Raw genomic sequence first — 27,075 nt, 5'->3', positions numbered from 1 at the left:
GAAGTGACGCTATTGATAAACTAATTAGTGACGTAATTATGATTGGACACATTAATTTAGCACATTTTAACTGTACAATGCATCTAGAGCTGCATGTATGTTCATTTTAAATAAGTATTATATTGTGCTGTATACTTTTTATTTTTACCATGTTGTACTTTTAATTGTACACGTGCTAAGACAGTTGCTGAATCCTGTGCCTTTACAATTAACTGGCTTACTTGAACCACTGCATGAGTATCTGGATGACGTTGGCGCCCTCCTCCCAAATGAATGGGGCCCATTAGCTGGGTGTGGCCTGGCCAACCGTTCTGACAGGTGGCCGGGGAATATACCAATGCAAAGCTGGTCTCGAGGCTTGTATCTCTGCTTCTGAGCAAAATTGGTGAAAATAAAATGTTTACACCCCTGAAATATAACTTTTTAAGCTTACAGAAACTAAAAACTAGGCTACAAGAAAAATTCCAATTAGTGACCTTAATTAGCTAAAGTATCCGCCCAATCAGATAAGATAATCCTTCAACTCAAAATTAATATTAACCAGATTGGGGTCTGTATCATAGCAACTGGGTGGGGTAAAACTCACATCATTTCCTTAAACAAGTTATACTCAGGTACTTTTAGTTTCTGTTTGTCTATTCATTTTTCTCCAAAAACTACGACAAAAGAGTATTCATTTAACAAGTCTTAGAGTATCGTAGATATTCTCATTCTATAATAACAAGCTTATATAAATTAGCTGTAGATTGTAAAAAACAAAAAAGTTTACAGTTATCGAACTAACTATTAAATTAGGCTTGTAATGTGACATTATTCATGATTATATTATACTTGCAGATATAAAAAATCCTGTAACATTGGAAACAACTCTTTATAAAACACTGTGAGTCCCTAGTTGGGCGGAGCCCGACCGTCCCTGACGGGAGGTCGGGTTGCAAGCCTATCTGGAATTTGTTCTGCGCATTATGTAGTACTGCTATGAATATTATTATTCTCAAGTGGGTGTTAACCGACTTGATGACGTGTAAACCACAGGATGGCACAGCAATACTGCATGCGGTTTTGCAACTAGATGCAAGCGGAAGTGTAACCAAGCCACGTGAAAAATGCTGCAATCTGATAGGGCGCCACTATAGTGGCGCTAGAACAAATCCCAGATAGGCTTGCAACCCGACCTCCCGTCAGGGACGGTCGGGCTTCGCCCAACTAGTGAGTCCCTCACCTAGTTACCTTTTAGTATACAGATCGACTACAGTGGAATTACTGCCTGCAAAACTAATGTAGCTGCTATACTGTGTCTGTACATGATGCTAGTGGGCGGGGCATAACGAGGATGGAACATGACGACACTACATAAATTCAGTGTGCGTTTCCTATCCCCCTCCTTTTAGACAGATAGACAGACACACAGTCAGCTTTACCATATCCCCGTGCGGCTATACGCCTCGAGACATAATAAATAGCAAAGTACATGACTTTTACTTTTGCCTACAAATCACGTACTGTGCATATGTGCATATGCAGAAAGGTCAAAAGATCAAAAGGTCATTCCAGTAGTCCATTCTAAGTAGTCCACTGATTCAGTACAGAAAGCCGGCTGCTATGCAGTATCTAACCAAACCGTTGAATATACCGTGCACGTGGATTTTGGGCTGTAACGGGCTGTAACAAGCATGAAACGCCCTGTGCGCATTATTGGCTGTGTACTTTTGTTTTGATTTACTGTGCTGATTCTCTGTTGCTAAGGACTTACTTGCACACGACTTCCTGTGTTTCGCCCACGCGTTTATGAATCTAATTAGTGAGGTGACTGATACTTTGACTGATCAAATCATATCTACACAGCTAAGCTGCCTTAAAAGTTTGTGAGAATGGAGTGCAGCTATCTTAATCCTGATCCGTGGAGGTATACAAACATCAACACAACCCTGCCAGGTTTCTTCATTGCTCAAGCAGCAGTTCTCTCAGTGGTGTTTCCATTGAGCTTTGTTGGGATGGTCTTGAATATTGTGTTTATCTGTCGAAAGAAGACTAACTTTCTTGTAAGAAGGATAGTCTACATGACTGTCATCACTACATTACAGTTTGGAGCATTATGGCTTTGGAGCATTCCTGCATTCAAACCAGATGAGTCAATGTTCGGCTTTTGTGACAAAATTAGAGATGTATACATCAGTGTGGCAAATAGCGGTGGAATGTGGATTATAGCTATACTGATCTGCTCTATCAACTTTACCCTGGTAACAAAACTGTGTGGTTGTTTCTCAAGAAGGCGTCCTTGGAGTGATCGATCGCGTTTGCTATTGGAATTTATATTTGTCATGATAACATTGCTTGTCGGGATTGTGTTTAGTGTGCTGGGATATTATTTATTTATCAGAGTAATAAACTTCGCTCAGTACTTCCTTATAATTATTACAGTCATACCACCTGCACTAGTACTAATAAGCTTTATAGGAAATGTTGTTTTACTATATGGTTTTGTACTCTATGGAGAAGGCAAATTGCACGGAGAAGAGATGTACTGAAAGAAATAGGAATATTTTTTGCTCTATTTTTCTTTACTCTGTTTTTGATGGGAATGGATATTTGTACTCTTTTTGTGCTTGATCCTTTTGTGTTTGATATTATGCTTGCCATAGTGATAACACAGATAGTCCTATCGCCTCCTCTATCGTGTTTCCCATTGCTAGTTTTTGGCTACATGTGCTACAGTTTTCGTAGTAAAACTAGACATGTGAGGTTTGCCAACAGAGCAGATATTGAGACGGCTGGTCCAGGACTACGAACTGCTCCACCCTCCACTAGAGTCAGCCTACCTACGGACACAGCCGATCATGCTCCCAACTTCCTGAGCCCAAGCACAGCGGAGCTTTCAGAAGTGACGCTATTGATAAACTAATCAGTGACATGTATTATGATTGGACACATTTATTTTGCTAAAAAGTGTATATAATACATAGAGCTGCATGCATGCATGTATGTTATTTTAAATAATTATTATTGTGCTGTAATTTTTCTTTTCACCATGTTGTACTTTCTGAATCCTGTGCCTTTACAATTAACTGGCTCACTTGAACCACTGCATGAGTATCTGGATGACGTTGGCTCCCTTCCCCCAAATGAATATGAACGGGGCCCATTAGCTGGGTGTGGCCCGGCCAACCGTTCTGACAGGTGGCCGGGGAACATGCCAATGCAAAGCTGGTCTGAGGCTTGTATCTCTGCTTATGAGCAAAATTGGTGAAAATAAAATGTTTTACACCCCTGAAAAATAACTTTTTAAGCTTACAGAAACTAAAAACTAGATTAGTGACCTTAATTAGCTAAAGTCACCAGCCCAATCAGATAAGATAATATTTACAACCAGATTGGGGTCTGTATCATAGCAACTGGGTGACTCAGGTACAGAGGACTTCACTTTGGTTGGCAGAAGTTAAAAGTTGAAGTGCAGTCACCCATGACCACTAATTGCATTAGTAGGAGGAAACGCACAGTGTGTGGTCATAGTGCACTTCAACTTTTAACTTGTGCCAACCAACCTGAAATCCTCTGTACTTTTTATTTTTCTGCAAAAACTACGACAAAAGAGCAAATACTCTAAACAATCCTTTATAACAAGTCTTAGACTATATATATATATCATAGATATTCTCAGGGAACTCATAAAATAGCCGTATATTGTAATCACAATCAAAAACAAAACAAAAATGTTTATTATTAACTATTAAATTAGGCTTGTAAATAACATTATTCATGACTATAATTATACTTGCATAAAATCCTCTAACATTAGAAACAACTCTTTATAGTATCACCTATATAGTTTTTAGTACGCAGACTACAGTGGAATTTCTGCCTGCACAACTAATGTAGCTGCTATACTGTGTCTGGAGAAGAGATGTACTCAAAGAAATAGGAATATTTTTTGCTCTATTTTTCTTTACTCTGTTTGTGTTGGGAATGGATATTTGTACTATCTTTCCTGTTACGCCTGTCGTGATAACACAGATAGTCATATTGCCTCCTCTATCGTGTTTCCCATTGCTAGTTTTTGGCTACATGTGCTACAGTTTTCGTAGTAAAACTAGACATGTGAGGTTTCCCAACATAGCAGATATTGAGACGGCTGGTCCAGGACTACGAACTGCTCCATCCTCCACTAGAGTCAGCCTACCTACGGACACAGCCGATCATGCTCCCAACTTCCTGAGCCCAAGTACAGCTGAGCCTTCAGAAGTGACGCCATTGATAACTAATCATGCCAGTGACATATAAATTATGCTATAATTATACAGTCTAGAGAGTAAAAAAAACGTAAATTTGCTTCCACTGGTATATCAATGTGAATATTTTGTGATGTAACATTTTAAAGAAATGTTGCTGATACCATTGTGTAGGTAAAAGAACGATCTAAAACATATCCAAACATATCCATGGCAACCAAAGGTGGTGGGTATATGGTGGTTTATAAAACAAGATTTTTCAATAGTGGACAATCGCTTATATAGTGATGGAAAAGACTTGTTGTCGGCTAAGGTAAGGGAACTTTGGCACAACATTCCTGAATAGTTTAGCTAACATAAGTACACACAGCGATTACTAATCAATTATCAGGTTTTTTGGATAACTTTTTGCTTAGCGATGGAACTCAAGCAAATTTGTCGGCTAAAGCCTACACATGAATTGTTAAATAAAATGTCAAACTTGTGATATGAAAAATTTGTCCAGAAATACGATCACTCTCATTTTCACCTAAAATGATTTCTCACTACAACAACTTTTGGGGAAATATTTTTGAATAATGTTGTATCTGCTTATTCATTCACCTATATACAATGGTATTGTGCAAATCTTGAGATACATTTAAGTACAACTATTCACCCTATTGTGGTATTTTACTCTCTAGACTGGACGCACTGTACACCAGCTGTCATTTAATAATTATTGTAGACCAAAAGCGGAAAAACAATATGCTGACTAGGATCTACAACTGTATAGTAACCACAGCCTGTGCTTATATTCTGTCGTTGGCATTTTCGGAACAGTCTGGTACAGTAGAACCTCGATTATCCGGACACCTGGGTTCCAGGTAGGCCGCCGGATAATTGAATGGATAAACCACGCCTTGATCCACCGACTTAAGTGATAACCGCCTGCGCATGCTCAGAAGATAATTGAGATTATTAGAACCACAAAAACAATATTTTGCCCCACGAAAATTACCAGCTGTACGTTATTAAATTAGGCTTGTTAATGACTTTATTCATGATTATAATATATATAAAATCCTCTATAGTTTGTAACATTGGAAACAACTCTTTATAGTCTCACCTAGTTACTTTTAGTATACAGACTACAGTGGAATTTCTGCCAGCACAACTAATGTAGCTGGTATACTGTGTCTGTGCATGATGCTAGTGGGCGGGGCATAACGAGGATGGAATAAGTATGACATAAATTCAGTGTGCGTTTTCTATCCTATAAAAAGACAGATAGACACACAGTCAGCTTTACTGTATCCCTCGTGCGGCTACGCCTCGAGACATAATAAATAGCAAAGTAAAATCACGTACTGCGCATACGCAGAAAGGTCAAAAGGTCATTTCAGCAGTCCAGTCCACCAATTACAGACAGCCGGCTGCTATATATGCAGTATCTAACCAAACAATTGAATACACCACGTGGATTTTAGACTGTAAAACGGGCCCGTAACAGACATGAAACGCCTCGTGGATTATCGGCTGTGTATTATTGTTTTGCTTTGCTGTGCTTTAATTTACATTTACATTGATTCTCTGTTGCTAAGGACTTACAAATGACTTACACATGACCTGTGTTCAGCCCACATGTTTATGAATCTAATTAGCGAGGTGTATGATCCTTGAACTTTGACTGATATCAAAATCATATCTACACAGCTAAGCTGACTTCAAAGAGTGTGAGAATGGAGTGCAGCTATCTTAATCCTGATCCTAATCCGTGGTATCCGGCATATCTTCCAACTATCAACACAACCCTGCCAGATGTCTACATTGCTCAAGCAGTAGTTCTCTCAGTGGTGTTTCCATTCAGCTTTGTTGGGATGGTGTTGAATATTGTGTTTATCTGTCTAAGGAAGACTAACTTTCTAGTAAGAAGGATAGTCTACATGACTGTCATCACTACACTGCAGCTTGGAGCATTATGGCTTTGGAGCATTCCTGCATTCAAACGAGATGAGTCAATGCTCAACTTTTGTTACCACGCTAAATATGTGTACATCAGTCTGGCAAATAGCGGTTTACTGTTGATGATGGCTATACTGGTCTGCTTTATCTACTTTACCCTGGTAACAAAACTGTGTGGTTGTTTCTCAAGATGGCGTCCTTGGAGTGATCGATCACGTTTTCTATTGGAATTTATATTTGTCATGATAACATTGCTTGTTGGGTTTGTGTTTAGTGTGCTGGGATATTATTTATATATCAGAGTAATAAACTTCGCTCTGTACTTCATTCTCATTATTATAGTCATACCATCTGCACTAGTACTAATAAGCTTGATAGGGAATGTTGTTTTAACTATATGGTTTTGTATTCTATGGAGAAGGCAAATTGCAAGGAGAAGAGATGTACTGAAAGAAATAGGAATATTTTTTGCTCTATTTTTCTTTACTCTCTTTGTGTTTGGAATGGATATTTGTAGTGGGTTTATTTATATTACGCCTGCCATAGTGATAACACAGATAGTCATATCTTCTTTTCTATCGTGTTTCCCATTGCTAGTTTTTGGCTACATGTGCTACAGTTTTCGTAGTAGAACAAGACATGTGAGGTTTGCCAACAGAGCAGATATTGAGACGGCTGGTCCAGGACTACGAACTGCTCCACCCTCCACTAGAGTCAGCCTACCTACGGACACAGCCGATCATGCTCCCAACTTTCTGAGCCCAAGCACAGCTGAGCCTTCAGAAGTGACGCCGTTGATGGACTATAATCAGTGACATAATATGATTGGACATAATTATTACTAAAAACACATTATAATGCAGCTGCATGCATGTATATCATTTTATTGTGTGCTGTAATTTTTATTTTAACCATACTGTACGTTTTAAATTCTACACGTGCTAAGACAGTTGCTGAATCCTATGGCTTTACAATTAACTGGCTCACTTGAACCACTGCATGAGTATCTGGATAACAGTGGCTCCCTCCCCCCAAATGAACAGGGCCCATTAGTCTGGCCCGGCCAACCGTTCTAACAGGTGGCCAGGGAACATGCCAATGCAAAGCTGGTCTCGAGGTTATAATTGTATCTCTGCTTATGAGGAAATTGGCGAAAATAAAATAATTACAATTAGTGACCTTAATTAGCTAAAGTACCAGCCCAATCAGATAAGATAACGATAACAAAATTAATATTGATATTTATAACCAGATTGGGGTCTGTATCATAGCAACTGGGTGGGGTAAAACTCACATTATTTCCTTAAACAAGTTATACTCAGGTACTTTAGTTTCTGTTTGTCTATGCAAACACTACGACAAAAGAGCAAATACTCTAAATAATCCTTAAGTCTTAGACATCGTTGATATTCCCATTAATAAGTTTATAAAATAGCTGTAGATTGTATCACAATATCAAAAACAAAAAAGTTTACAGTTATCGAACTAAATTAGGCTTGTTAATAACATTATTTATGATTATGATATAAAATCCTCTGTAACTTTGTAACATTGGAAACAACTCTTTATAGTCTCACCTAGTTACTTTTAGTACGCAGACTACAGTGGAATTTCTGCCTGCAAAACTAATGTAGCTACTATACTGTGTCTGTGCATGATGCTAGTGGGCGGGGCATAACGAGGATGGAATATGACAACACTACATAAATTCAGTGTGTTTCCTATCCTATAAAAAAAACAGACAGACACAGTCAGCTTTACCGTATCCCTCGTGCGGCTACGCCTCGAGATATAATAAATAGCAAAGTACAATCACGTACTGCGCACACACAGAAAGGTCAAAAGGTCATTCCAGTAGTCCATTTAATCTAGTCCACTGATTACAGACAGCCGGCTGCTATGCAGTATCTAACCAAACAGTTGAATACACCATGCATGTGGATTTTGGGCTGTAACGGGACCGTAACAGGCATGAAACGCCCTGTGCATTATTGGCTGTGTATTTTTGTTTTGCTTTGCTGTGCTTTACGTTGATTTTCTGTTGCTAAGGACTTACTTGCCATGACTTCCTGTGTTCCGCCCACGTGTTTATGAATCTAATTAGCGAGGTGCTGACTGACATCAAAATTATACTACACAGCTAAGCTGACTTGAAAGTTTGTGAGAATGGATTGCAGCTATCTTGATCCTGATCCTAATCCGTGGAATCGAAATACCCACATAAACACAACCCTGCCAGATGTCTTCATTGCTCAAGCAGTAGTTCTCTCAGTTGTGTTTCCATTGAGCTTTGTTGGGATGGTGTTGAATATTGTGTTTATCTGTCGAAGGAAGACTAACTTTCTAGTAAGAAGGATAGTCTACATGACTGTCATCACTACATTACAGCTTGGAGTATTATGGCTTTGGAGCAGTCCTGCATTCAAACGAGATGAGTCAATGTTCAACTTTTGTGCCAAAGTTCAACGTGTGTACTTCAGTGTAGCACAGAGCGGTGTAGTGTGGACTATGGCTATACTAGTTTGCTCTATCAACTTTACCCTGGTAACAAAACTGTGTGGTTGTTTCTCAAGAAGGCGTCCTAGGAGTGATCGATCGCGTTTGCTATTGGAATGTATATTTGTCATGATGACATTGCTTGCCGGGATTGTGTTAAGTGTGCTGGAATATTATTTAAATTTAGGTATGTATCTCCTTATATTCATACCGCCTGCACTAGTACTAATAAGCTTGATAGGAAATGTTGTTTTAACTATATGGTTTTGTACTCTATGGAGAAGGCAAATTGCAAGGAGAAGAGATGTACTGAAAGAAATAGGAATATTTTTTGCTCTATTTTTCTTTACTCTGTTTGTGCTGGGATTGGATTTTTGTACTATTGTTGTGGTTTTAACTTTAAATTTAATTATGCCTCCCGTAGTGATAACACAGATAGTACTATCTTCTCCTCTATCGTGTTTCCCATTGCTAGTTTTTGGCTACATGTGCTACAGTTTTCGTAGCAGAACAAGATGTGTGAGGTTTGCCAACAGAGCAGATATCGAGACGGCTGGTCCAGGACTACAAACTGCTCCACCCTCCACTAGAGTCAGCCTACCTACGGACACAGCCGATCATGCTCCCAACTTCCTGAGCCCAAGTACAGCTGAGCCTTCAGAAGTGACACCATTGATGAACCAATCAGTGACATAAAAAATTATGATTTATTTTGCTGTATACAGAGTAGAGAGTAAAAACAGAAAATTTGCTTCTATTGGTATAAATGTGAATTAATATTTTATGATTGTAGAAATTCTGCTGATACGATTGTGTAGGTAAAAGAATGATCTAAAACATATATCCATGGCAACCAAAGGTGGTGGGTGTGTGGTGGTTTATAAAACAACAAATAGTGGACATTCAATCTCTTATAGCGATGGAAAAGACTCGCTGTCGGCTAAGGTATGGAACTTTGGCACAACATTATCATGGTTTCGTAAAGTTTACATAAGTACACACAGCGATTACTACTCAATTATCAGGTTTTTGGGTACATTTTTGTTAGCGATGGAACTCAAGCAAACTTGTCGGCTAAGGCATAGATTGAAGAGTTAGAGGGATAGGAAACGGTTGGTATCTCGAGTAACATCCTCGCTACGCTGCGGTTTAATCGAGGCCATCACAACAATATCTATTTCTACACCCAGTGCATAATAAACTACAAGTAACTGTGCTTAGTCCGTGCAACTCACTTATATTTCAAGGTCTATACCTATTGTAGTAGTCATAACCAGCCCGCTTACACATTATATGTTCCAATAGCTCTAAAACAGCCTTGGGAACATATTACTTTATTGGAAAGTCTCTTTTTACTGGGTGTGGTCAGTCATTAGCAAGTACTACACGTGGCTCATGGACTAGGCGTGTTATAAATTGCTGAAAGAGATGATGTCTCGAGGAAACACAGCTTTGGGAGTTACCCGACAAAAATGTGCTTAATAGCCTCGTAACGCGGATAATTTTCGAGGCTCCACTGCAGATTCAATGTAAAATCATCACGTGCACCACTCCGTTTCCTATCCCTCTAACTCTTCAATCTATGGCTAAGGTCACACATGAATTGTTAAAATTTTGATATGAACAATTTGTTCAGAAATACGATCACTCTCATTTCACCTAAAATGACTTCCTACTACACAACTTTTGGGGAAATATTTTTGAATAATGTTGTAGATTATTCATTCACCTATACAATGGTATTGTGCAAATCTTGAGATACATTTAAGTACAACTACTCACCCTATTGTGGTACTTTACTCACTAGACTGGATGCACTGTACACCAGCTGTCATTTAAAATAATTATTGTACCACAGAGATCAAAGGAAAAACTACGCTGACTATACCTACAACTGTAGTAACCCACAGCTGTGCTCTAATATTCTGTGGCTGGCATTTTTGGAACAGTTTGGTACCAGACAACTGAATATGCTGAATAATATAATTATATTGTAATCACAATCAACAAAACAGTTATCGAAGTAACTACCGAATAGCGGGTAATTTTTTGGGGGGGTGGGGGGGGAAACATTCGTAGTTGTGGTTGAGCAACATTTATACACGATATTTTCGTGGTTGCTGCTTGCACTGCAGGTAAAGGTAAGCAAGGTCGCTTCATTCGCAGGTAAAATGTTTGTGGTCAGAGCTTCAACCATGAAAACCACGAATATTTTGCCACACGAAAATTACCAGCTGTACAGTATTAAATTAGGCTTGTTAATGACATTATTTATAAATACATTCTTGCAAATATATAAAATCCTCTATAACTTTGTAACATTGGAAACAACTCTTTATAGTCTCACCTAGTTACTTTTAGTACGCAGACTACAGTGAAATTTCTGCTTGCAAAACTAGTGTTCAAGCTGGCGCTGTGCTAATGCCTCTCGCCATGTTTTTGCTTTCGCTCAAAAGTATTAGAGTGTTATCTATAATGAATTTTATATTAAAGTTAGCTTATCTATATAAAGTCACTGAGAAGAAAAGACTTATTTACATGCATCTATTGTAAGTTATTATTTTTTGTATTATGTGGCTTACCAGGACATCAAGAAAGAAGAAAATTGATTCTTCCAGGATCTGTAGTTCAGTGTATATAATATCTAAGAAGAAAAGACCTGTGTACATGCATATTGTTATCTATATTGTTATATGGTAGTGTTTTGTGGCTTACCAGGCCCTCAAGACAAAGATGATTCTGCCAGGAGGATCTGGATCTGGATCTTGGATATTATTTTCTCACACATGGGGAATGAGCGCGCATGCGCATTACATCCACAGGAATAATTAAAGGGTGTGTCCAAAGAGATCAATTTTACAAATGGCTACTGTACTGCTAGCTAGCTGTTTTAACAGATATTTTCTGAGTATTGTAGCTAACAAAAAGCTAGCGCTTTAGTGCAAGGCTAACTCATATGTTGAATAGAAAGTTTGTGCGGACAGATGATGCTATGAAAGATTCTGAAGAGACTGCAACAGCCTTCAATGTGAGTCAAACTAGCCATAACTCGAGAAAGAAGCTTTAGTTTGCTAATCCACGAATCAAAATCCAAGAGAACGTGGCTAGAAGCCTATAAAAGCTGTTAGTTTTCGTCGCATTGTAACCGTTGAGCAGTTATAGCTGGAATACACACACACACACACAGACAGACACACACACAGTCAGCTTTACCGTATCCCTCGTGCGGCTACGCCTCGAGGCATAACTAATGTAGCTACTATACTGTGTATGTGCATGATGCTAGTAGGCGGGGCATAACGAGGATGGAATATGACGACACATAAATTCAGTGTGCGTTTCCTATCATATAAAAAGACAGACAGACACACAGTCAGCTTTACCGTATCCCTCGTGCGGCTACGCCTCGAGACATAATAAATAGCAAAATACAATCATGTACAGCGCATACGCAGAAAGGTCAAAAGGTCATTTCAGCAGTCCATTCTAGTCCAGTCCACTGACTACAGAAAGCCGGCTGCTATATATGCAGTATCTAACCAAAGAGTTGAATACGTGCACCACGTGGATTTTGGGCTGCAAATTAAAACGGGCCCGTAATTACAGGCATGAAATGCTTTGTGATTATTTTGGCTGGTATATTGATTCTCTGTTGCTAAGGACTTACATGTACTTCACATGACTTCCTGTGTTCCGGCCATGAATCTAATTAACGAGGTGCCTAATATTTGACTACACAGCTAAGCTGACTTGAAAGCTTGTGAGAATGGAGTGCTATCTTGTTCCTGATCCATATCTTCCAACTATCAACACAACCCTGCCAGATGTCTTCATTGCTCAAGCAGTAGTTCTCTCAGTGGTGTTTCCACTGAGCTTTGTTGGGACGGTGTTGAATATTGTGTTTATCTGTCGAAGGAAGACTAACTTTCTAGTAAGAAGGATAGTCTACATGACTGTCGTCACTACACTGCAGCTTGGAGTATTATGGCTTTGGAGCATTCCTGCATTCAAACCAGATAAGTCAATGTTCAACTTTTGTTACGAAGTTGAACGTGTGTACACCAGTGTGGCAAATATAGGTGTAAATTGGACCATGACTATACTGGTCTGCTCTATCTACTTTACCCTAGTAACAAAACTGTGTGGTTGTTTCTCAAGATGGCGTCCTTGGAGTGATCGATCGCGTTTGCTATTGGAATTTATATTTGTCATGATAGCATTGCTTGTTGGGTTGGTGTTTAGTGTGCTGGGATATTTCTATATACACTTAATCGGCTTCAATTTGTACCTTCTAATTAGTATATCCATACCACCTGCACTAGTACTAATAAGCTTCATAGGAAATGTTGTTTTAACTATATGGTTTTGTACTCTATGGAGAAGGCAAATTGCAAGGAGAAGAGATGTACTGAAAGAAATAGGAATATTCTTTGCTCTGTTTTTATTTACTCTGTTTGTGTTTGGATTGGATACTCGTTTAGAGTTTCATTTTCCTACGCTTGCACAGATAGTACTATCTTCTCCTCTATCGTGTTTCCCATTGCTAGTTTTTGGCTACATGTGCTACAGTTTTCGTAGCAGAACGAGACATGAGAGGTTTGCCAATAGAGCAGATATCGAGACGGCTGGTCCAGGACTACGAACTGCTCCACCCTCCACTAGAGTCAGCCTACCTACGGACACAGCCGATCATGCTCCCAACTTCCTGAGCCCAAGCACAGCTGAGCCTTCAGAAGTGACACCATTGATAAACTAATTAGTGACATAATTATGATTGATTTAGCTAAAAACACATTCTAACTGTAGAATACACCTATAGGGCTGCTTGTATATATATAATTTATGTAATTTTTAGTGTGCTGTAGTTTTTATTTTCACCATGTTGTATGCTTTCTTAAATTCTACACGTGCTAAGACAGTTGCTGAATCCTGTGTGTTTACTGGCTCACTTGAACCACTGATGAGTATCTGGATGACGTTGGCTCGCTCCCCCCAAATGAATATGAATGGGGCCCATTAGCTGGGTGTGGCCTGGCCAACCGTTCTGACAGGTGGCCAGGGAACATGCCAATGCAAAGCTGGTCTTGAGGCGTGTATCTCTGCTTCTGAGCAAAATTAGCTTAAGCTTACAGAAATTAAAAACCAGGCTAGAATTCTAAGTAGTCTGCAAGTAGTCTGCAAAAGAGAAATCCAACTAGTGACCTTAATTGTAGCTAAGGTCAAGTGGTTCCTCCAGGTGCAGCCCAATCAGACAAAGATAAGGATATTCATGACTCAAACATCGATATTTATAACCAGATGTGTAGTATACCCCACTTGGGGTTGGTATCATATCAACTGGGTGGGGTACCATAATTTCTTAATACAAGAGACTCAGGTAGTTAAGTTGGTCAATTCATTTTTTCTGCAAAAAAAGTCTTAAACTATTGTAGATATTCTCAGGCTAGGGGACTCATTCTATAACTAGAGCACTGAAGTGCTAACCCTCGGCTGTAGACCAGAGGAGCACGTGTAGAGCTAAGGCAATGTGCAAGTTTAGATCTTAAGGTTTTGTCGTTTTTATATTACAACAAAGCTTTAACATCGAAATCTTCCATTTTTAAAAACTAATAACTTGTTGTCTATCCATGCTGTAAACGCAGTGCTATGGCATCCAGGTGAGTAGACTCACATGTCACACACAAAAACAAACAAACCAACCGACTACTATACCCGTGGCAACCCATGCGTGCCTCGGGTAACAAAAGCTTAAAATAACAATACAACAAAACAACAGTCATCGAATTGGAGCATTCCTGCATTCAAACGAGACGAGTAAATGTACGACTTTTGTTACGAAGTTGAATATGTGTGTGTCAGTGTGACAAATATAGGTGTAATGTGGATTATGGCTCTACTGGTCTGCTCTATCTACTTCACCCTTTTGTACTGCACAAAGGTCAAAATGTCCCTCCAGTAGTCCAGTCCACTGATTACAAAGCCGGCTGCTATGCAGTATCTAACGAATATACCATGAATGTGGATTTTGGGCTGTAAAACGGGCCGTAACAAGCATGAAACGCGCTGTGCAGTATTGGCTGCATGTGTACACAGCCAAAAATCCACAGGCCTGTTTCAGGCCCGTGGGGAAAATCAGTTGAATACAGGCCGGAATACGGGCCTGTATGCGGATGTAATCGCCCACGGCCCGCTTACATCCTGGAACCACAGGCCTGTTACAGCACGTACATCCTGTCCTGAATACGGACTGTAAATAACGGGCCTGTTTCAGCCTGTACCACCCACGTCCTGCTTACAGCCTGTGCAGCCAGTGTATGCGCATGCGCAGAGAGAAAGTTGCTTAGCTACGAAATCCACCAAGAGACTGAAAAGGTGCTTCAGTTTGATGTTCTCGTTCAGTTGCAGCTTTAAAGGATGGATGGAGTAATTATATTATTTATGGAGCTGACTGCCAAGGCCAGCTAGCAAGAAAAGAGAGAGAGAGGAAGTAAGTAGAGTCTAAATAAGGAGCTAGTATAGTAGGTCTAATTAATACTCACTTCTGTCCATTTGTCAGCTGCTAGATGTCTCTGCAATTCTTCTTTCACTGTCTCTAGGAGTCTAGCTCTATAGGCTACAAGGTGTGCTTATGTGGTGATGTATAAATAATTATGTTGACGGAGTTATTTCGTATTGCAGATCTGGTTGCCTCTGACGCAGGTTGTTGACTTCTTCTACAACGTTTAATATAAGTGAGTGCTCAGCTGGTTTTAAAATGTTGGTCAATATGCTGCTTATGTATAGGAATACACATCTAAAAAGGACCTCTACAACGACTACTATATAAGTGAGTACGAGGTATATAAAATGTATACCTATGATATTGTGTCATCATTACTTTACGAGCTCGAGATTCAGGTTCTATTATTGACTCACTTACTCGAACTCGTTTACGTACGTATGCACACATACAGATGTACCTGTGTCTATGTCATCATTACTGTACTGATTGAGCTCGAGATTGAGGTTCCTTGTCACACTACTTGAGAATGTGAGCCAATTAATAATTATTTAACTGCACACATACAGATGTACATATATAAATTGGAATGCTCATGCCATCAATGATTTCAACCCATCATGACCCCAGAAGGTATTTTACAATAATAATTATTGTCGTTTACATTGGTTGGTCTAATTACAGCATCGTGGACACACCTATACTTTAGGAACTATCAGAATTTGGCAGGTAAGCAATCATTCATAATAATTATAAAAACTTTGTGTTTTGCTTTAGTTAAGTTACTGGCTGTGGACATGGCTGGTCTGTGACAGTACAAACAGTCAAACAAAAAATGTATAATGGTAAGAAACATTATTTTCTTTGCAACCATATTCACTATATACACAGTGACAGAGGACATGGCTGGTCTGTGGACAGTACGAACAGTCGAACAACACATTATATTGGTAAGAAACATTATTTTCTTTGCAACGATATTCACTATATACACAGTGACAGAGGACATGGCTGGTCTGTGGACAGTACGAAAAGTCGAACAACACATTATATTGGTAAGAAACATTATTTTCTTTGCAACGATATTCACTATATACACAGTGACAGAGGACATGGCTGGTCTGTGGACAGTACGAACAGTCGAACAACACATTATATTGGTAAGAAACATTATTTTCTTTGCAACGATATTCACATGTCTTCTTTATACACACAGTGTGACAGAGGACATGGCTGGTAGTACAAACAGTCAAACAGAAAATTTATAAATGTAAGAAACATTATTTTCTTTCCAACCATTATTCACGTGTCTTCTTTATACACACAGTGACACACTCGAGCAGCACAAGCACTAGAAGAAACATTTCTATTAGTGTTGTAAACTGTCGAACTGTCTGGCTATGTTTGTTTCTTAAAAATTTTAACACTTCGTTGAATTATTCATGCCAAACTCAGCTTTTAACTGTATAAAAGCAAACCGGAACTAACTGAGAACATAGGGCTGCTTACAGGCCGTGCTCAGGCTGCTTACAGCCCGTCCCACGGCTGATTACATGCTGAAATCCACAGGCTGCTAAACAGTACCTAACCAAACAGTTGAATACACCACGTGGATTTATACCTGTAACGGACCCGTAACAGGCATGAAACGGCCCGTGGATTTTTGGCTGTGTAGTTTTGTTTTTGTTATGCTTTATATCTCTGTTGCTAAGGACTTAATTGCACATGACTTCCTGTGTTCCGCCCACACGTTTATGAATCTAATTAGCGAGGTGCCTGATACTTTGACTGACATCAAAATTATACTACACAGCTAAGCTGACTTGAAAGTTTTGAGAATGGACTGCAGCTATCTTGATCCTGGTCCGCGGAGGTCTATAAACATCAACACATGCAACCCTGCCAGATGTCTACATTGCTCAAGCAGTAGTTCTCTCAGTGGTGTTTCCATTGAGCTTTGTTGGGATGGTCTTAAATATTGTCTTTATCTGTCGAAGGAAGACTAACTTTCTAGTAAGAAGGATAGTCTACATGACTGTCATCACTACACTACAGCTTGGAGCATTATGGCTTTGGAGCATTCCTGCATTCAAACGAGACGAGTAAATGTACGACTTTTGTTACGAAGTTGAATATGTGTGTGTCAGTGTGACAAATATAGGTGTAATGTGGATTATGGCTCTACTGGTCTGCTCTATCTACTTCACCCTAGTAACAAAACTGTGTGGTTGTTTCTCAAGAAGGCGTCTTTGGAGTGATCGATCGCGTTTTCTATTGGAATTTATATTTGTCATGATAACTTTACTTCCTGGGTTGGTGTTTAGTGTGCTGGCATATAGATATAACGAAACAACAATAAGCTTCGATCCGTTCTTCACTCAGCAAATAATTACTTTAGTCATACCACCTGCACTAGTACTAATAAGCTTCATAGGAAATGTTGTTTTAACTACCTTAAGGTGACATATTTTCGCGTGTATTAATTTCTGCTATTTCTGCGAATGAGAGTAAAATCGCAAAAATTAGTACTCGCAAATAATTGGCCGCCCTCTTGTTTAATGTATCCAGATCGACATTTCGCAAAAAATTATACCGCAAAATGTACAAAACTGTAAAAACGCAAACAAATTTACCTGTGAAAATATGTCACCTTAAGGTATTATGGTTTTGTTCTCTATGGAGAAGGCAAATTGCAAGGAGAAGAGATGTACTGAAAGAAATGGGAATATTTTGCACCCTATTTTTCTTTACTCTGTTTGTGTTTGGAATGGATATGTGTAGTAATTTTGTGTATATTCCCCCTGTCATGATAGTACAGACAGTATTATCTCCTCCTCTATCGTGTTTCCCATTGCTAGTTTTTGGCTACTTGTGCTACAGTTTTCGTAGCAGAACAAGACATGTGAGGTTTGCTAACAGAGCCGATATCGAGACGGCTGGTCCAGGACTACGAACTGCTCCACCCTCCACTAGAGTCAGCCTACCTACGGACACAGCCGATCATGCTCCCAACTTCCTGAGCCCAAGCACAGCCGAGCCTTCAGAAGTGACGCCATTGATGGACTATAAATCAGTGACATAATAATAGGATTGGACACATTACTAAAAACACATTATAACTATAAAATACGTACATCTAGAGCTGCATGTATGTCATTATTGTAATTTTTATTTTAACCATGTTGTACTTTTTAAATTATACATGTGCTAAGACAGTTGCTGAATCCTATGCCTTCACAATTACCGTTTTTACAGTTTTGTACATTTTGCTGGTATAATTTTTTGCAAAATGTCAATCTGGATACATTACACAGGAGGGCGGGCAATTATTTGCGAGTACTAATTTTTGCGATTTTACTCTTATTCGCAGGAATAGCAGAAATTAATACACGCGAAAATATGTCACCTTAAGGTAACTAGCTCACTTGAACCACTACATGAGTATCTGGATGACGTTGGCTCCCTCCCCATTAGCTGGGCGTGGCCCGGTCAACCATGTTCTGACAGGGGGCCAGAGAACACGCCAATGCAAAACTGGTCTCGAGGCTCGTACATAATTATATCTCTGCTTCTGAGCAAAATTTGACACCCCCACGCTTTAAGTTTATAGAAACTAAAAACTAGGCTATATCCAAATAGCGACCTTAATTAGCTTCCTCCCTCTTTTGGTACAGCCCAATCAATTAATATAACAATATTCATGACTCAAAATAATAATTGTATAACCATACAGATGGCATATACCCCAACTTGGGGTCTGTATCATAGCAACTGGGTGAGGTTTTAACTACCTAAATACAAGTTATACTCAGGAACTTTAGTACTACGTAAGAGTATTCAAATACTAATTCTCAAGTCTTAAACTATCTCTATCGTAGATATTCTCAGGGGACTCATTCTATACAACAAGCTTATAAATTGCTTAAAAAATTACTGTAGATTGTAATCATAATCAACAACAAAACTAGCAGTTATCGAACTATAAATTAGGCTTGGACATCATATCTTCTTGCAGATATATAAAATCCTGTAACAGACTACAGTGGAATTTCTGCCTGCAAAACTAATGTAGCTGCTATACTGTGTCTGTGCATGATGCTAGTGGGCGGGGCATAACGAGGATAGAATATGACAACACTACATAAATTCAGTATGCGTTTCTTATGCTATATAAAAAGACAGACAGACACACAGGCTTTACCGTATCCCTTGTGCGGCTACGATTCGAGACATAATAAATAGCAAAGTACAATCACGTACAGCGTACACGCAGAAAAGTCAAAAGGTCATCCATTCTAGGTATAGTCTAGTCCACTGATTACAGAAAGCCGGCTGCTATGCAGTATCTAACCAAACAGTTGAATACACCGTGCACGTGGATTTTGGGCTGTAAATTAAAACGCATGAAATGCCTCGTGTATTATTGTTTGTGTATTTTTGTTTTGCTTTGCTGTGCTTTCATTGATTCTCTGTTGCTAAGGACTTACTTGTACATTACTTCCTGTGTTCTGCCCACATGTTTATGAATCTAGGTGCCTGATCCTCGATATAGACATCAACATTATATCTATACACATGCAGCTAAGCTGACTTGAAAGTTTGTGAGAATGGAGTGCAACTATCTTGATCCTGATTCGTGGTGGTACATCAGCACAACCCTGCCAGATGTCTATACATTGTATTGTGTTTATCTGTCGAAGGAAGACTAACTTTCTAGTAAGAAGGATAGTCTACATGACTGTCATCACTACACTACAGCTTGGAGCATTATGGCTTTGGAGCATCCCTGCATTCAAGTCAATGCTCAACTTTTGTGATACAGTTGAACGTTTGTACACCAGTGTGGCATATGGCAGTTTAATGTGGATTATGGCTCTACTGGTCTGCTCTATCTACTTTACCCTAGTAACAAAACTGTGTGGTTGTTTCTCAAGAAGGCGTCCTTGGAGTGATCGATCGCGTTTGCTGTTGGAATTTATATTTGTCGTGATAACATTGCTTGTTGGGTTGGTGTTTAGTGTGCTGGCATATAGATATATCAACACGTATAATTATATATACCTCACTCTAATTATTTTAGTCATACTACTTGCACTAGTACTAATAAGCTTCATAGGAAATGTTGTTTATAACTATATGGTTTTGCCTCCCGTAATGATAGCACAGATAGTACTATCTACTCCTCTATCGTGTTTCCCATGGCTAGTTTTTGGTTACATGGGCTACAGTTTTCGTAGTAGAACGAGACATGTGAGGTTTGCCAACAGAGCAGATATCGAGACGGCTGGTCCAGGACTACGAACTGCTCCACCCTCCACTAGAGTCAGCCTACCTACGGACACAGCCGATCATGCTCCCAACTTCCTGAGCCCAAGTACAGCTGAGCTTTCAGAAGTGACGCCATTGATGGATTATAAATCAGTGACATAATTATGATTGGACACATTAATTTAGCTTAAACACGTCTAGAGCTGCATGTATGTAATTTATTATTGCGTTGTAATTTATATTTTCACCATGTTGTACTTTGACAGTTGCTGAATCCTGCATGTGCCTTTACAATTAACTGGCTCACTTGAACTACTGCATGAGTATCTAGATGATAGTGCATGGCTCCCTCCCCCCAAATGAACGGGGCCCATTAGCCTGGCCCAGCCAACCGTTCTGACAGGTGGCCGGGCCTAGATTAGTGACCTTAATTAGCTAAAGTACCAGCCCAATCAGATAAGATAACAGTAATTACAGTAGACTCTCGCTATTCCGGCTCCCTGAAGTACGGCCACCTCGATATACCGGCCATTTGGCTTGGCACGGAATGCTAGCTATATGTTTACTGCACAAAACTCACCCTGAAGTACGGCCACTCGCTATTCCGGTTACCGGCCAGTGCTGGCTGTCTCAAACAAGGTTTTCAATGTAATTTTATATGCGTATTACGGCCGGATATGACGTTTTGGGTGTGGTTTAGCAAATAAAATTGAATTACACTTAAATAGAGAACAAAATGATTCATTATCCTACATTATCCTCGAGACAAGAACCGCAAAAGTAGTCATTAGATCGAGGTAAGGTCATTTTTAAGCCGCGGCTATTTCCTGAGCTGCAGCCACCTCACTATTCCGGCCAAGCTGCATGGTCCCAAGGGTGACCGGATTAACGAGAGTCTACTGTATATCCCGTTGCTACGTTGTTGCCAAGTGCAATATGCAGCATAATGCACTGCTGAAAGTCATAATGCACTGACCACAAAACGCCCCTCTGGCATTAGACAGACAATTAAATTAAGCAGACAATTATTGTATCATGAGAAATAACAAGTATATCAAGCCATGCAGGAATGTTCAGCACTGCTGGAGTTTCTTTGCAATCATGCAGGTTTTAAAATTGTCCAAGTTTCATTTTGTGGAAGATTCTGTGTTCCTAGACCTAGTCCTCGACTTTGTGATGCATGTCAATTCTGCTTCACCATAGCACTAGAAGCGGCTCTTTTTGCTGGGGGCTTGAGCTGTTTTGCAGCAGTGTAGAGGCGAGCTTCTTTGGCTTGGTTGTGATGCTGAGGATAGTGGAGGGCTGTTCGAGGAGGAGTTTAAAATACACTGAGGGTGGGGCTGTTTCTTCGCAGCAGTAAGTAGGGTGGGGCTGTTTCTTTGCAGCAGTAGTGGGGGTGGGGCTGTTTTGCAGTGCTTCAGCGTTGGATTTTGTGTCAAGCCATTCGTCGGTCATGCCAATCTAATACGCTGCATATACTGGCGTGGAGCTGTGTCTAGAGTTGTCTTTGTCATCTTTTTGTGCAGTTTATATTGTGTTACTAAGACAGTGTTATGTTGCTATGCCCTTGGGATATAAACTAGTTATAACACGTGCATTCGGGATGCATGGCATATATTGCACTCAGCCCTCGTGCTTCAGTGCAAAATATTCCATACATCCCTTGTGCCCGTGCTATAACTATAACTTAATCAACTCAAAATTAATATAACCAGATTGGGGTCTGTATCATAGCAACTGGGTGGGGTAAAACTCACATTATTTCCTTAAACAAGTTATACTCAGGTACTTTAGTTTCTGTTTGTCTATGCAAACACTACGACAAAAGAGTAAATACTCTAAATAATCCTCAAGTCTTAGACATCGTAGATATTCCCATTAATAAGCTTATAAATTAGCTGTAGATTGTATCACAATATCAAAAACAAAAAAGTTTACAGTTATCGAACTAAATTAGGCTTGTTAATAACATTATAATATAAAATCCTCTGTAACTTTGTAACATTGGAAACAAGTCTCACCTATAGCCTAGTTACTTTTCAGTAGTACACAGACTACAGTGGAATTTCTGCCTGCAAAACGAATGTAGCTTAGTGCTACATGTATACTGTGTTTGTGCATGATGCTAGTGGGCGGGGCATAACGAGGATGCATATGGAACATGACGGCACTACATAAATTCAGTGTGCGCTTCCAATCATACAAAAAGACAGACACACACACAGTCAGCTTTACCGTATCCCTTGTGCGGCTACGCCTCGAGACATAATAAATAGTAAAGTACATGGCTTTTACTTTTTGCCTACAAATCATGTACTGTGCATACGCAGAAAGGTCAAAAGGTCATTCCAGTAGTCCATTCTAAGTAGTCCAGTCCACCGATTACAGAAATTAAGCTGGTTGCTATGCAGTATCTAACCACGAATACACCGTGCACGTGGATTTTTTGGGCTGTAAATTAAAATTGGCTCGTAACAGGCATGAAACATACCGTGGATTATTGGCTGTGTACTTTTGTTTTGCTTTGTTGTGTGCTCTCTGTTGCTAAGGACTTACTGCACACGACTTCCTGGGTTCCGCCCACGCACTTATGAATCTAATTAGAGAGGTGCCTGTGCTACTTTGACTGATATCTACACAGCTAAGCTGACTTGAAAGTTTGTGAGAATGGAGTGCAACTATATCTTGATCCTGATCCTGATCCGTGGAGGTATCCAAATACCAATATCAACACAACTCTGCCAGTCTACATTGCTCAAGCAGTAGTTCTCTCAGTGGTGTTTCCACTGAGCTTTGTTGGGACGGTGTTGAATATTGTGTTTATTTGTCGAAGGAAGACTAACTTTCTAGTAAGAAGGATAGTCTACATGACTGTCATCACTACACTACAGCTTGGAGTATTATGGCTTTGGAGCATTCCTGCATTCAAACCAGATGAGTCAATGTTCAACTTTTGTGACACAGTTAAACTTGTGTACATCATTGTGGTAGATAGTGGTTTACTGTTGATTATAGCTCTACTGGTCTGCTCTATCTACTTTACCCTGGTAACGAAACTGTGTGGTTGTTTCTCAACAGTACAAAACCATACAGTTAAAACAACATTTCCTATCAAGCTTATTAGTACTAGTGCAGGTGGTATGATTAAAGTAATCATTTGCAGAGTACTAGTGATGTGCAGAGTGAAGCTTATTTCGATACATATATATGCCAGCACACTAAACACCAACCCGGCAAGCAATGTTATCACAACAAATATATATTCCAATAGCAAACGCGATCGATCGCTCCAAGGACGCCTTCTTGAGAAAAGTATACTTTTCATTTGTACTAACTTACAGGAGCTAGACCAGTCTCTTCTTTGCTAGAGCGGCCCTTCTTGTCAAAAATTGTGATTTTGCTCCATTTTGCTGCTCTTTGCCCGTTTTGCTGACGTAAGCAATGATATTCATTGATTTGTGACATCACAAATCATCTTGTCTTTATTTGCTACATCCAAGCTCATGTGATCTCTAACCTGGCAACTACACCCAGTTGTCAGTCATAATGTGTCACAGGGGCGTGGCAATTTACACTAACAGAAACCGTGAAAATCAGCTAAAATCACCATTTTTTTGGCAAGAAGGGCCGCTCTAGCAAAGAAGAGACTGGTCTAGCTCCTGTAAGTTAGTACAAATGAAAAGTATACTATTGTAGTACATGCTCCTCAAAAATCAGACCTTAATTAACTAGCACAAACTCAAAAAATCAATGCCTAACACATTTGCTACTAAAAATTTACAAAATTCTGTGTATCTCAGAACCTACTAACAGCCTGCATTTCCGCTGGAGCTCAAAAGATGTGCAAGGTAATGAAGTACTTGCACAACAAATTTCAGATCTTAACTCAAACATAATAAGATAGTTTCATGTCTAACATATTTTCCAATGTACACATATTCTAGCAGCCATTTTGGAATGATGATGTCATATGATGTAACAGGTGGTGGTCCACTGGAAGCGCCAATAGTTGAACTTTCAGTACCTGCACTCAAATTGATCCAATCACATTTAGTTTAGAAGATATACACAAAAACGTAAAAAAACAAAAGTTCTACTCTCTTTGGTTGTTGCACTGTACACAGCTAAGCTGACTTGACAGTTTGTTAGAATGGAGTGCAGCTATCTTGATCCTGATCCTGATACATGGTATTCATATCCTACAAACATCAACACAACTCTGCCAGGTGTCTACATTGCTCAAGCAGTAGTTCTCTCAGTTGTGTTTCCATTGAGCTCTGTTGGGATGGTGTTGAATATTGTGTTTATCTGTCGAAGGAAGACTAACTTTCTAGTAAGAAGGATAGTCTACATGACTGTCAACACTACACTACACCTTGGAGCATTATGGCTTTGGAGCATTCCTGCATTCAAACGAGATAAGTCAATGCTCAACTTTTGTTACCACGCTAAAGATGTGTACATCAGTCTGGCAAATAGCGGTGGAATGTTGATTATAGCTATACTGGTCTGCTCTATCAACTTTACCCTAGTAACAAAACTGTGTGGTTGTTTCTCAAGATGGCGTCCTTAGAGTAATCGATCGCGTTTGCTATTGGAATTTATATTTGTCATGATAACATTGCTTGTTGGGTTTGTGTTTAGTGTGCTGGGATATTATTTATATATCGGAATAAACTTCGCTCTGTACTTCATTCTCATTATTATAGCCATACCATCTGCACTAGTACTAATAAGCTTCATAGGAAATTTTGTTTTAACTATATGGTTTTGTATTCTATGGAGAAGGCAAATTGCAAGGAGAAGAGATGTACTGAAAGAAATAGGAATATTTTTTGCTCTATTTTTCTTTACTCTGTTTGTGATTGGAATGGATATTTCTGGTGGGTTTAATTATATTCCGCCTGCCATAGTGATAACACAGATAGTCATATCTTCTTTTCTATCGTGTTTCCCATTGCTAGTTTTTGGCTACATGTGCTACAGTTTTCATAGCAGAACAAGACATGTGAGGTTTGCCAACAGAGCAGATATCGAGACGGCTGGTCCAGGACTACAAACTGCTCCACCCTCCACTAGAGTCAGCCTACCTACGGATACAGCCGATCATGCTCCCAACTTCCTGAGCCCAAGTACAGCTGAGCCTTCAGAAGTGACGCCATTGATAAACTATAAATCAGTGACTTGATTTATTTTGCTATTTATTTTATATATATAGTCTAGAGAGTAAAAAAATTTACATTTTCTTCTACTGGTACATAAATGTGAACATTTTGTGATTGTCACAGAGGTACCTAAAAGTAAAACATATTCAAACATATTTCCATGGCAACCAAAGGTGGTGGGTATGTGGTGGCTTATAAAACAACAATAGTGGACAATCGCTTACAGCGATGGAAAAGACCAATCGTTGTCAGCTAAGGTCATTCCTGAATAGTTTAGCTAGTGATTACTAATCAATTATCGTTTTTGGGCACCTTTTTGTTAGCGATGGAACTCAAGCAAACTTGTCGGCTAAGGTCTTTCACACATGTAAATTTAATTCCGGAGATATTTGATATTACACACATTTCCCCCCCATTTCACATAAAATGATTTTCCAACTATAACAACTATATTGGGGAAATATTTGTGAATAATGTTGTAGCTTATACATTCACCTAGCTATATACAATGGTTGATAAGTACAACTACTCACTCACCTATTATTACTTCTAGCAATGCTAACTTGGAAACAAAGGCTTTGTTCTCGAGTAAAGGCTAGTTTTGCTTACCAGTACATTGAAGGCCATTGCAGTGCGGTCTCTCCAGAATCAGGAATAGCAAAATCTGTTCGTAGAAGGTTGCTATTCTACTTAGTACATGTAGTTAGCTCTACACTAGAGCAATAGCTATTGGTAGCTGCAACTACAAACCAGGCTAATGACCGTTGTGAGTGCTCTATGGATATTATATTGTGATCACAATCAACAACAAAAAAGTTTATAGTATCGAACTAACTGACATAATTATTATTCTATAAAATCCTCTATAACTTTGTAACATTGGAAACAACTCTTTATATAGTCTCACTTAGTATGCAGACTACAGTGGAATTTCTGCCAGTAAAACTAATGTAGCTGCTATACTGTGTCTGTGCATGACACTAGTGGGCGGGGCATAACGAGGATGGAATGATGACACTACATAAATTCAGTGTGCGTTTCCTATCCCATCTTTCTTATCCCATAAAAAGACACACAGTCAGCTTTATCGTATCCCTCATTCGGCTATGCCCCGAGGCATAATAAATAGCAAATCAGTATATCTATAACCAAATGCATTACTGGCTGTGTACTTTTTGTTTTGCTTTGCTGTGCTTTATTTACATTGATTCTCTGTTGTTATAAGGACTTACTTGCACATGACTTCCTGTGCGTGTTCCGGCCACATGTTTTTATGAATCTAATTAGCGAGGTGCCTGATACTTTGAGATAGATATCAAAATTATACTACACAGCTACAGGGGCGGATCCAGGGGTGATTTTGAGGGGCTGAAGCCCCCCCCTTTTGAAAAAACTACCTATGTATTGCTAGTCTGAGGTTACAACAATTTTGCCACCAACCTTGTTACTTATGCATCTGCATGTAGACTCACTGACT

General features: G+C 39.4%; 2 long non-coding RNA genes and 1 pseudogene across 6 annotated transcripts; 2 read left to right on the top strand and 1 right to left on the bottom strand.

Annotated features, from left to right (window-relative positions):
* LOC135342726 (integrator complex subunit 11-like) overlaps positions 1-27,075 on the bottom strand; it is a 61,558-nt pseudogene that overhangs the window by 26,340 nt on the left and 8,143 nt on the right.
* On the top strand, positions 11,554-16,615 carry LOC135342812 (uncharacterized). Of its 5 annotated transcripts, XR_010396926.1 has the most exons (14): positions 11,554-11,694; positions 11,854-15,153; positions 15,223-15,286; positions 15,345-15,397; positions 15,450-15,492; positions 15,620-15,696; positions 15,735-15,798; positions 15,850-15,894; positions 15,943-16,010; positions 16,057-16,115; positions 16,162-16,220; positions 16,267-16,325; positions 16,382-16,435; positions 16,493-16,615. It is a non-coding gene; the product is annotated as an uncharacterized LOC135342812 (long non-coding RNA). The 5 variants fall into 5 exon arrangements; XR_010396927.1 differs by lacking the exon at positions 16,057-16,115; XR_010396924.1 differs by lacking the exon at positions 16,162-16,220.
* On the top strand, positions 23,044-25,723 carry LOC135342828 (uncharacterized). The gene is made up of 2 exons (XR_010396952.1): positions 23,044-24,094; positions 24,234-25,723. It is a non-coding gene; the product is annotated as an uncharacterized LOC135342828 (long non-coding RNA).

The sequence above is a fragment of the Halichondria panicea genome, chromosome 10 (assembly GCF_963675165.1).
Source record: "Halichondria panicea chromosome 10, odHalPani1.1, whole genome shotgun sequence".
In the NCBI taxonomy this organism is placed as follows: domain Eukaryota; kingdom Metazoa; phylum Porifera; class Demospongiae; order Suberitida; family Halichondriidae; genus Halichondria; species Halichondria panicea.
The sequence above is the reverse complement of the archived record's forward strand: the minus strand, read 5'-3'. Positions and strand labels throughout refer to the sequence as shown.